This window comes from Mirounga angustirostris, unplaced genomic scaffold (genome assembly GCF_029215605.1).
Source record: "Mirounga angustirostris isolate CCGP_5_RB_7025 unplaced genomic scaffold, mMirAng1.0.hap1 SCAF_12, whole genome shotgun sequence".
Taxonomy (NCBI): Eukaryota; Metazoa; Chordata; class Mammalia; order Carnivora; family Phocidae; genus Mirounga; species Mirounga angustirostris.
In genome coordinates, this window is record NW_026991720.1 from 77524708 (window position 1) to 77537123 (window position 12416).

Consider the following 12416-nt stretch of genomic DNA (forward strand, 5'->3'; position numbering starts at 1 on the left):
TGCTCTTAAATCAAGCTGACAAATGCAGAACCCTGTGGCTGCTTTTTTTCCCTCTGGCTCTACCCTCAAGTCAGCTTTATGTTTGGGACTAATAAGTGCAAGGTGTGTGACTCCAGACCTAGAGTACCAATCACAGAAGGATTTACCGCGCAGCTGATGAGGCCCAAGCTTCGGGACTCATCACTTGCCCTTTCCATGACCCTGAGGGCTGCCTGACAATAAATTCACAGAGTCGTTTTTGTAAGATCTGTAGAAATTAAGCTATTTCAGCATTGTTTTTCTTAAAGAGGATCCCACCTTCAAATTGTCTAAGTTCCAGGCTCCACAAAATGTGGATTCATCCCTGGTCCCCATAACTTCAGTTTCCTATTGCACGACCAAGGTGTGTACAAATCTATAAAGGAAAACTCCTGACAGAAATATATGACATATCCCTGTTGGCCTGGTATAAGGTAAAGAGGAAAGAAGATTTACATCCTGGGGGGGTTTCTGCCCTTCCCCCCCCCCCATTTTCTCCTCCCCCTCTACTTGGTCCTTCCTCGTGCTAGCCCCTTAATGGAGGTTTGTTTTCCATGGCTCATCCTAACGCCTGCGCTTTCAAGGCCAGTGGCCCAGGGTTTTACATACTGGAACACAGGTACTCTTTTTGAGGCTGGGTGTTTTGGACATTATTTGTCCGGTTTCTTCCGCGGGGGGTCCTTACAGACTGTATGGTATAGAATACATAGGTCCCAAAGTCAGCCGGGCGCGGGCGGGCTCAAACGTCCGAGGCTGCCGCACAGACAGAGCGCACAGGGTGGCCAGCCCGGAACAACATGCCTCAGCGCGGCCGGAGCTACATTTAATCCACGCTGCTGACAGCCTGCGCGCCGGCAAGGATAGACCTCGGCACGCTGGGGAGGACTGGCGTGCGCAGAGGAAAGGGGGGCCGAGGGCTGGGGGAGGAGATCGGAAGGGGAGAGGTAATCCCCGGCGTTCTGAGCATCCCCTTTTAGAAAGACTGAGTCTCTCCCAGGACAGCTGCTGCGGTCACGCCACAAACTTAAAAGCCGCCCTCCCGCTCGGAGCGTGCCTTTCCTCGCCACACTCGCCTCCCCAAAGCTCCAGCTGGTGCCTGGCTCCCCGCCTGTCCCGTCTCGGCGCTCCGGAGCCAGCAGCGCCCCCTGCCTGCCTCCCCGTCTGGCCTCTGCGGCCGCAGCCTCCGCGCTCCGTCAGGGCCGCCGGCGGCTCCGCGGCTCCGCCAGGGCGGCCTCTCAGAGGAGCTCGCGCCGGTGCCCCCGGTCGCCGCCGCGCACGCCCACAGCCTGCATCCCCTTCCTCTCTTCCCGAAAGGACATCTGGCGCAGAGAGAGGCGGAGAAGAGTTCGCGGCAGGTAAGGCTGGCGTCTGGTCACCTGCTACCCCAGTGGGAGGGCGCGCTGGGGACCGCAGAGTTAAGCAGGGGTGACTGAATTTGGGGGGTGGCTGTGGGTCCGAAGTGAGGATGCGCAGCCCTGGGAGACGAGGAACCGTCCGGGGACGAAGAAAACGCTCGGGAGGGGAGCGCCCGTGGGGTGGGCGCGCGGGGGAACAGACTGGGAATCAGTGCGCCTAGCAGCGGACGGCCTGTGCTCGCCGCGCCGGGGACAGCGTGGCGGCGGGGGCGCAGTCCCACCCCCCCGCTGCCGCCGCGGGCGCCTCCTCAGCCCAAGCCGCCCGCCGCCAAAACCGAGCGAAGTTTTCCTCTTGAGACGCGCCCGGGCACTTCACTGTTCCTCGCTCCCTCCGCGGCCAAGGCGGCAGGAGAGCGCGTTTGAACGTGCTCCGTGGCTTCCGCCGGCTGCAGGTTCATTGGGAGACGCGGTGGTGGGGACCTTCTGGGGAGGACTTGACCAAGGGTACCTGCGCCCTTCGCTCCCTCCTTTTCCCGCGGGCTGGGGGAGGGGACGAGGAGACCGTAGCGGTTGTTTCTGTTGCGGTGCTTTGGGGGAGGGACGGGCGACGCCTTTTTCCTCGCGAAGGAATCGCGACGCTCCTCTAATGGAACCGTGCGTCCTTCTAGACCTGAGGGTGAGGTTGGAGTCAGACACCGGGCACGAAGCCGGCTGTCTGGGAAATGTGGTTATTGCAAAACGCACTCCTGCTGGAGCGGGGCATCCCTTGGTAGCCTCGGCTTGGCTCGCGCGGGAAAGGCCCGGATTTGACTCCTGCTGGGAATTGAACGCAGTGGATCTACCCCTCCCCGACCCCCGGCCCCGGGTGTCCCCTCCCGCCCCCTTCCCGGCCCGCCCGGAGTCGAAGCGTTAACGGGCTGCCCTGGCAGTGCAAGCGCTGTTTTCGGCACTGGCAGATTCTCCTTCCCTGGGGACTTGTGTTCAGCCTCGTGGGCTGAGTCGCTCTGCTTCCGTCCCAGCGCTGAAGGGACTTGACAGGAGGAGGGGACGCTACGCTGTCGCCGGCGAGCTGGAATCCGAGGGACTGGACGCGAGCCGCGCGCCCAGCAGCCGGGGCCACTGAGGTCCCAAACTCCTGGTGACGGAGATCGAGTCAAGTCGGCGAACTTTGCGCGCTTCAGTCGGGAGTGAAGCGAGGGCTCTTCTCCACCAAAGCCCCTCCCACCCTTCCTTAGTTTGCCAGTGCTGTTTGCACTAGCGAGAAGGGGGCTTAAAGTCTCAAGTTCAGCCGCAAAGGCTTCTCTTCCTGACTGGGTTTGTGGGGGAGGCCGGAGCGGGGAGGAGAGGAAAGGGTTATGGGGAAGTAGAGAAGGGATGAGACCCCCTCCTGGGTCTGGTGCTGCTGTTGTATAACCAGGGCAACCGCCGGGGCGAGAGCGGCCAGAGCCTTATGGGTTCCGCACGTGGAAGCAAAAATGTGAACGGTGGGAAGGGAGAGAGCCGCATGTCATCACTCCGGTGATGCCTTCGCTTCTCCCGCAGTTCCGAGGCCAGACATCGAAGAGATGAGCAGGAAGGGTTGGGGTTGGAAGCGAGCAGTCCCAGGCAGGAGTTGCTTTAATTCTGTTCAGCCTTGGAATCGTGGAGACTCCTCCCAGCAGCTAGAACTGGCCAGAGGAGGCATCGCTGGCAAGCTACAAAGTGACGGTCCAGGTCCGGGAGATGGGTAAAGACCTTGGCCCTTGGAAGAGAAAGGCCAGGAAATACCGGAAGGTGATGTGGGAAGAGATAAGAATAGGGTCAAGAGGTAGCTGAGAGACAATAAAACGGTACTGCTTTGGACTGCCAACATTTCAAGTGGAATTTGCCCATTTATGAAATGGAAAATTGGTGGAGAAGGGAAGGGACATTTATCAAACACTCTACTGCATCCTAGGCGCTTTATACGTTATCACGATTAAGATTCCCAACAGTTCTACACAAAGTGTCATTATTCTCCTTATTTTTTAGATGGAAAAAAGCAAAGACACAGAGAGAAATGGGTGGTGTCCCATTTTGGTTTTTGCAGTACTAACAACAAATGATCATCCTTAAAAATGGAATTGATGATTAGGGGAGTAGACAAAGCAGTTATTCTCATTTTAGAAATGATAATAGTGAGATGTTAAGTAAAGGTGTTAATTCATATGTCCAAATATAAACTAGTAAGGGGCAGAGCTGAGACTGGAACTGTTTTACCTTAAGGTGGCTCACCCTTCAGGGCCTTCAGGAAGCTTTCCGTGACCCCACTTAAAGAGAGGACCTTTCTAAGGTCAGTTTGATACTGCATCTGTATATGATAATTTACCATGGAAGAACATCCAAGAATTTAAAGGGAATCCATGATTGAGGATTGGTACAAGCCACATCAAGTCTGTAGGCCGAGAATCATATACACGTGATATCAATAATCTATATTTACACAGGTCTTATTGTACCTTATAGGAATTTTAGTGGCTTTAATCATATTTGTAAAGGAAAAATGAAAACAAAAGAAACATATTTTGTCAAATAGTAATCCCATGGCTATATTGAGAAAATTTCCTGAGGTTAATGACGTTTTCCTTAGTCTACTTATTGCCTTCATGACCTAAAAACTCATTTCATGTTTTGGCACCAATGGTTCACCTTTGTAAAATCTGTTGTCCACCCATTTAGGAGAACTAACAATGTGACTCCTTTTACCTTCCCAATGACTCTCTGAGAGAGGGAGGTCAAGGAAAAGTATCTGGCAGTGCAAAATGTTTTGGAATTATCAGGAAACCATAATCAATAGCAGAAACTAAGGGTAAAAGGTAGAGAAATAATTATGTGGATTTTATTTTGCCTTCTTGCAGAATTGCCTTTATAGGTACATCTTAGTTAATGAATTTGCTTTATATATTTTTGCATGGAAAAATGCACAAAGATAAATTGAATTTTTAATCTCTGTGCGTGTGTGTAGGGCTAGTAAGCATGGGGGTGGGAATTATTTTTGGTGGCAAGGAAGGTCAGGAATATAAACAATTACAAGGCAGAGTAAGCACATGTACTGTTTCCAAAGACAGGCTAACAGATCAACTATAGGTTTGAACTTGAGTCATGAAGCTGAATAACTCTCACATCGTTTCTTTTCCAAAAGTAGGAAATACATTGTTTGGGGCTGGAGTTAAACTGAGGCAGGAAGTTTCAGGGTACCTCCTTTTTATTCTTCATACTGTGTTCTCATTCTACATGGGCATTTGTTAACCGAAGAAATGTTTACCACAGACCTGAAGATGTTTCTGATGATGTCTTGTGGAATTGGCAAGTATCTCTGTCCACCAGTGTTTGTATACTGCTCGTACAGAGTTAGTGGATTAAGCCATCCCCATTTTTATTAAGTATTTGGAATATCAAATTTTCAGTTTCAAGAGGAAAACATTCCAATTGGTGCTGATTTAATAAATATTAGTATGTCTTCAAGTTGTTAGTTACAGGTTCATTATTTTGAGAAAAACAAATGTGACTCTCAACTTTACTGTTCTGTCTGGAAAATATAATGGTGTGCTGATATATGTTCTTTGGGAAGCACTCTTGTCAATTAATAAATGATTTATTTAATGAATAAGAGTAATCATAGCACTATTTTGAAAAATTATTATTCTTTCTATAAATACCTGGAGCTATACAGATTACCCCAATAAAATAGTAAGTTTTTCAACAGTGAGTAACATATTCCTTGAAAGAAAAAAGAAATATCCACATTTGTGAAATAAGTAGTAATAGCAATAATAATGATTGACCATGGGCAAAACTTGTTAATCACATTTCTTCTGACCTCAGAATTTGGTTAAAAAAGATACTCTACTAACCCAGGAAACCTTGGCCAAAATCCCTTTCTTTTTATATCACATCATACCTTTCAGCCAATATTCTGAGTTTCCAATAATTTATTTTTTCTTTATTTTTGTTGTTTATGATCCCTGACTAGATCATAAGAACCTTGAGGGAAAGAATTGGACTTTAACTTTTTATTCCTTCAGGTTGGTACAATGCTAAACATATTCTAGATGCTTAACACATACTGAAGTCTAATTCATTAAACATTTAATACAGTGATTTTGAATCACTTTTTGTCTATAAAAGATCAGATTAAAGATCTTTGGTGTTATACCCTACTTTTTCTGAGATTTTAGGAAGGAAAGTTTTCTCTTATAGCTGAGTTTTACCCTTTCATAGAAAAAAGTGGTGAAATGCTGAGTGTTTTATCATAATGCATATCATACAGAAATGGTGTAATAATCGTGTGAAATAGGTATATAAGAACTTTGTAAATTGTTGCATGCTACAAAGAAGTAATTCTTTTATTTTTAAATTTCTTGTGTTTTTTAAAAGGACCCAGTTAACACATGAGAATCTACATCATCTGTGTCCATATTAGTTCACCTTAACTTTAAGTACCTAAGTAATAGTTAGAAAGAAGGATATAGCCAAAGCAAAATTCACTATAAACAGGAAATACACTGATAAGCAAATGTAATGCCTTTGAAAGGATTTTGAAATTTCATAATAATGAGATATACTTAAATAATAGACAATTACAAATATAAATTATTAAAAAACAGATAAATAGTTAAGTACTTAAAGAAGCTAACCTATGTAATGAAGCATACTATTCATACTTAGACTTTAAGTGATTTTAATAACTTTTAACCTATCTTCATTAATATCTTTATTTCCATGTTAATAATATTTAGTAATTTCTTTTTTTTTCATCTTTTTTTTTAAGGTTTTATTTATTTATCTGAGAGAGAGAATGGGAGACAGAGAGCATGAGAGGGAGGAGGATCAGAGGGAGAAGCAGACTCCCTGCCGAGCAGGGAGCCCGATGCGGGACTCGATCCTGGGACTCCAGGATCATGACCTGAGCCGAAGGCAGTCGCTTAACCAACTGAGCCACCCAGGTGCCCCAATATTTAGTAATTTCTAATAGTCACAGACCAGGGTACCTTTAACAAATTGACTAATCTTTCACTGGTGAATTTAGACAGTTTGCTCATTCTTTTGCAAAGCTCCATAAAATACAAGTATTACCCTCCTACAGAAATGCATAAAATAAACTGAGAATTAAGTGACCAAGGGTTCCTAGAAGAGTGCGCTAGATTCAGCGTCTGAATCTATCATCTTTTTAAGATGTGGTGTCTTCTTCAGAAATTAGGAATAATTTACTTTATGTTCTTTTTTTCTTCTATAGGTCATTTAATGTAATAACTTCAAATTTTATATTTTTAAAACTGGTGGTTAATAATGTTTTCTATTAGTGGGTTTTACTAGCAAATCACAGGAAAAATGGAAACGTTTGCTATATTTTTCTAATTAAATAGAATTAAGCATCATTAAATGGTAATATTACTGCTAAGAATAAAGTCAATAAAATAAGCAAAAATGTCTAAAGTACTGAGAGTCTTAAAAAAAATATAGTACTCTTTCATGGAAAATAAATGGTGTAGGTATATGAAGGTGACTTTATTAATCTACCATCAGATAAATGTCTGATTTATTTTTTCTATATTAATTATGCATTTTACTAGGTCTCCTTTTCAGTTAATCTTTTGCATATCTTAGACAGCGTTTAAGTATTTTGATGTCATATTTGGTTCGGAAATTAGTTGCTTAAATAGTTCCACAAAAGCCTTTTTTTACATATTATGTTGACAGTTGAACCCATGCCTGATGATGTATAATCTCAAATTGTATTTAAATAGTCTGGTTTTCTGTGATAGAACATACAAAATCAGTGAGACTCTTACTCCCACTTTTTGTTTCTTATCCTTATCATAAAGGCCAGTCTGTACCACGTGAAATTCAGGCATTCTTGGGTTTTGGTATTTGTTATTATTGTTGCTTTTGGATAAATGTTTGCTCTTCATATCTGAATTGGTTGTTCTGTGAAAGAAAGAAATATTTTCTAAAATGAATACTATTCTTATTCGGAGAAACACTCTCAATTTTGAAATACAACACTTCATTTCAAAGATAGATATTTGGAAATCCCAGAATTCTTGGTTTACTTGTAATGCTAAATACTGGGTCTATAGAAATTGATACTAATTTGAGTTTTCTTGTTGAAATGGGCACATTTTTTTTTGTAAATCATATTTTTATAGTAATGATTTTCATCACAGATATAGTTCCTGATCCTTACTGAAAAACTGGAAAATATAGATAAGCATAGAGAACTGTTAGTAAAGCTTCATTCATAAACCTACAAACGTATGTTAATTCTTAGCTTAAAAATGAAATTTATTTACTTACTAAACGTGAAATTTATTTGAAAAATAAATTTTATATGTGACACTTAGTGCCTAAAGTTCATAGGTGATAGAATGTGCTCTTGATAGGTTGGGATAAAAAGGACACTTTTGCAGTCTCTCTCCCAAAACCTCATAACCCCAATAGAACCATGAGAAAAACATCAGACAAATTCCAAGGGCAGGTGGCAATCTACAATATACCTAACCGGTACTCCTCAAACCTGTCATGATCATCAAAACCAAAGAAAGTCGGAGAATTTGTCACAGGCAGGAGGAAGGAAGCCAAAGAGACAGGGACTAAATGTAATGTGATATCCTGGATGGGATCCATGAAAAGAAAAAGAGCGTTAGGTAAACATTAAGGAAATCAGAATAAACTATGGGCTTTAGTTAATAATAATATCAGTATTGGTTCATTAATTATAACAAATGTCCATAAGATATAAAAATAATAGCGGAAACTACTGTAGGGTGTGGGTTTAGGGGGACTCTGTACTATCTTCTCAATGTTTTTGTACATCCAAAACTGTTCTAAAAATAAAGTCTATTTTTAAAACTTGTATTTGAAAGCATATAGATTAAGCATGGTGAGAAGCCGTGTAAGAAGCGAACCATTCTCTGGTCAGCAAGGCTAATGTCATTCAGTTAAATGCTTAATTTAATCCCCTAGTTCAAAGCACTACTATTTTGCCTTTTTTTTTTGATACTAAATATTATACATCTTATTATGGTAAACACATATTTTGAATGAGTTGCTCTTCTTATAATTACTTTTTTGAAAAGAAATGTAATATTTGGATTACTAAAAAACATTCAGATTACCATTATTATAGGTTTTCGTGCAAAGAAAGTTGTGTATTAGTCACGTCCTATAAATCAATCTTAGATATTAAAAGAGAAGGCAAACTTTTTTCTACTTCTGCCCTTGCTATTTTATTGATATTGACAAGATCCATCACCCATGCCAGATGTCTTCAGTTCTAGATGATGATTATGCTTCCAAAATTCTTGCCAGAATGGCTCAATGACTATTTATTCTTTTTACCCCTCTTTGAATCTCAAGTTCATCTACTGCATTAAGTATGTTAAATATTATTCCCTATCAAATATTATATATATAATACACATATCATTACTATTTTGAAAATTATAAATATACTTAGGAGGCCTCTATGTCCCAAAAAAACTCCCAGAAGCTGAGACTCATCTGTGTTCCAGCCAATGTAGAGTAGGGAGGATACACAGGTTGCTGTTTCCCTTTATATGTGTGTGTGTGTGTGTGTGTGTAGTATTTCTCATTTTTCCCTCTCTATAAATCACACATTATTCCTTCTCTTCCCTGTGTTCCAAATTGTTTCTATTTTTTAAAAAATCTGAGTTTCACTCTCTTGGAGTAAGCTCTTCTTACAGTTGGACTGAAAGTCCTGTCATGTTACCTTTCTTATCTAAGCTTTTATACTGGTGTCTAATTTTTGAGTGTTACCTCATATTTATAATTATTTAAGAGTTATCTGACTCTGTGCTTTATAGTTAACTATAGTTTCTGCTGAATTTGTGTTCTACTGTGGCAATTGTTGAAAAGTTTAGCTCTGCTTTTTTTTTTTTCCTGTTTCTAGTTTGTATGAGTCATAGCATAAAAAACACATTTGAAGAACTTGTTCAGGAAAAGTCATGGAAACCAATCCCAGAATATGTGACTAAAAGCCCTCTTTTTTGGTATGACCCCACTGAATTTCCTGAAATGATGAAAACATCTGAGAAAGACCCAGATCAATATGACTAATATGCTCTGGGTTCTCAGTAGAATCTTAGATCCAGGGTTTTCATTTTTGTTACACAAAGTAATTGAATACATTTTTTAAAAAAGAGAGATCCTGCCTATGGTAATTTAACCTAGTCAGAAAGAGGAATGGAGAAATCTAATACTCTGACCAAAATCTTAAAATGCATACCAGAGACTATCCTGTTATCTCCTTTTTTACTTCCTATCAATGTATTTTCAAGTAATCGATGACTTGTGAATACATAATTATAACTAGAGTACCTTTTTAAAAATCTTCGTAAATGAAAATAATCATCTCAAACCTTATCAATTTTGAGATTTGACTCAGTGTCAGATGACAAAATCTTTAAATGGTGCAACTGTGTGCTTATTAATTTTATCATTGACATATATTCTGATTCAGAATTCACTCTTTTGGCCCCAGTAGTGTCTGTCTTGTAGTTTCATGTATGTCCCTTATTATAATTGAATTAGTGTTATAAGTTGCTCTCCAAGCTGGATGGTAGAAAGTTAAAGCCAGACTAGTCTGTCTGCAGAAGTATTTGCATGATGAAATCATGTAAGATATTATTTATGATAATAAAATAGGAAGTTAATACAAATCAACTTTTGAAGTGAAGACTTTTATCACCTGTAAAGTAGCTGTTCAAAAGCATTTGTGCTGGATATACAGATGAGAGAATAACATTTCATTTCACAGAGCTGTGGGGATTGTTGTCTTAGACTGTACTGTGATGAGGTTTGGCAGGGACTGTTCATTGTTCAGGTTTTAAAAAGGGCAAGTTTTTGGCAGGAGTGACTTGCATAGAAGAGAAATGCTCTGCATACACATGTGCACTCAATAAACCCTTCAGAGAACTTGGGCTAAGATATTATGGATTCCTCACTCCACCCTACCCCCTGTCTTGAGATATTGACTGTTTAGAGCCCTTTTGTTGTGTCACTATCATAGAGGCCTTTTCATATTCCAAGAAATGGTACTTTGGACTCATATTTCTAAAGTTATTAGAGTATAGTGAGTAGTCATTTCATATCCTGTGCACTTTCACTTGAAAAATATTAAAAACAACAATTGCATTCAGATCTGCTTTTCCCTAATATTTATCAGTCACAAAACCATCACCTCCGTGACGGCCAACAGTTGTCCTTTCTATATGTTTGTGACCCTTGGTTATGTCCAATAATCAAAAATGAAGAGGTAGAATTTCCTTTTTTTCCTTTATTGTGTACATGCAGTGTTGAAAATGTTTGTGCTCTAAGTACATAATGTATTAGGACAAGCAAAACCAAAAAGTATTGTAAATGCCCCAAATTAATAAGCAGGACAAGACAGCATCAACCCCATGGGCCTACGTTCTCTCTACTCCTTCCTCATGGGGCTTTGGCTGCACTGATCTCTCCTTTCACTTGGAAGAATTTTGCCTTTTACTGCTACCACCTCTCCTGGCCCCTCACTGTTGCCCATTCTCCTTACCACCTTCACATGCGTTCCCTAACTCTTGCCTGAGAAAGTGCTTTTCATTCAAATTCCACCCCTTTGTCCTTAAGATCTTTTCCAGTCCCCAGTAATTATTACCCTCTCTCTTACTTCTAGGATCACAAGACTTAAGTTTCTCAAGGATAAGAATCAAATGGTTGTTACTGTGACATCGTTCATGTTCCCATAGCATATCACCAAGTTTTGTGTGTAATAGGTACACCATCTCTGATACTTGAAATTATTCCATTCAGAACCCATTGCCTCTGTTTTTTCTTCTTGTCACTGCTTTAGATATGCAGTTCATCATAAAGTTCATTTCACGTGTACCTTCTTTCATCACAAAGGTTATTTCACACGTATCCATATTACTTTTGAGCCATCCTAACTCTCCTTCTCCTTCCATCTCTTGCAAAGTATTTATCCAGCGCCTGTGCTGGGCATCGTGAGAGTCACTGATGAAAGATGAAAAACATGGCTCCCCTCAAGTGGACAATCATAAAAGAATTGATGATCATTATGGGTCACATCAAATTTCTTTAGGATCTTAAATACAATAAACAGAAGTTCTATTCATACTGTTGGTCTAGAGCCTGGCCTTTTTATTTTTTTATTTTATTTTTTTAAAGATTTTATTTATTTATTTGACAGAGAGAGACACAGCGAGAGAGGGAACACAAGCAGGGGGAGTGGGAGAGGGAGAAGCAGGCTTCCCACGGAGCAGGGAGCCCGATGCGGGGCTCGATCCCAGGACCCTGGGATCATGACCTGAGCTGAAGGCAGACGCTTAACGACTGAGCCACCCAGGCGCCCCATAGAGCCTGGCCTTTTTAAAAATTATGTCTTCTTCTTCCTTAACTTCTGTTTTTCTCTCTGTGGTGCTAATGCCCCAAGTGTCATCTCAAGTCCCGAGTTTTCTCTTGGGTCTCAGTCATTGCACCATACCACTTCAGTGCTTGTGGGTTGGCCTTCATTGCTCAGTACACCACTTATAAAGGAGGTTTCTCTGGTAGCTGAAAGTTTCAGAGTCTTTGATTAGTGTAACTTTAAACCGGGGCTTTAAAGTGTGGGAGGGAATGTGGTGCCATCGTTGAGACTCTGCCCTGTGAAAGCAGACAGCCTGGGTTCAGGTCTGAGTTCTGTCACATCTGAGTGGTGTGATTCAGACAAGTGACTTGACCTTTCCATACATGTTTCCCGAATTTCAGCTGGGGGTTCGTGAAAGTGCTAACCTCATAGGGGCATTGTGAGGATTAAATGGGTTAATGTAGGAAAATCAAATGCTGTACAGAACATTGCAATATCTGTGAGTATTATCTCTTCTTTATCCTTACTCAGGTTATGCAAATTGCACATCAGGTCAGATTCTCACACCATCTACAAACTGTTCTAGTTGCCTTCTTGTTCTTTATCTGCTGAATTCCCTTCATCTCATTCAAAGTACAGTCCTTTCGTGACCTCACTGTTTT

At 41.4% G+C, this 12416-nt stretch overlaps 1 protein-coding gene across 4 annotated transcripts in view; it reads left to right on the top strand.

Annotated features, from left to right (window-relative positions):
• Positions 1-906: 906 nt before the first annotated feature.
• The window catches only part of SEMA3D (semaphorin 3D), a 271318-nt gene continuing 259808 nt past the window's right edge, over positions 907-12416 (top strand). Inside the window, exon 1 of one of the 4 annotated variants that reach the window (XM_064575343.1) lies at positions 907-1373. The gene's annotated coding sequence lies outside the window, so the exon portion shown is untranslated. The remainder of the gene's footprint in view (positions 1374-12416) is intronic. The other 3 variants (XM_064575344.1, XM_064575342.1, XM_045864789.3) reach the window with 3 other exon arrangements.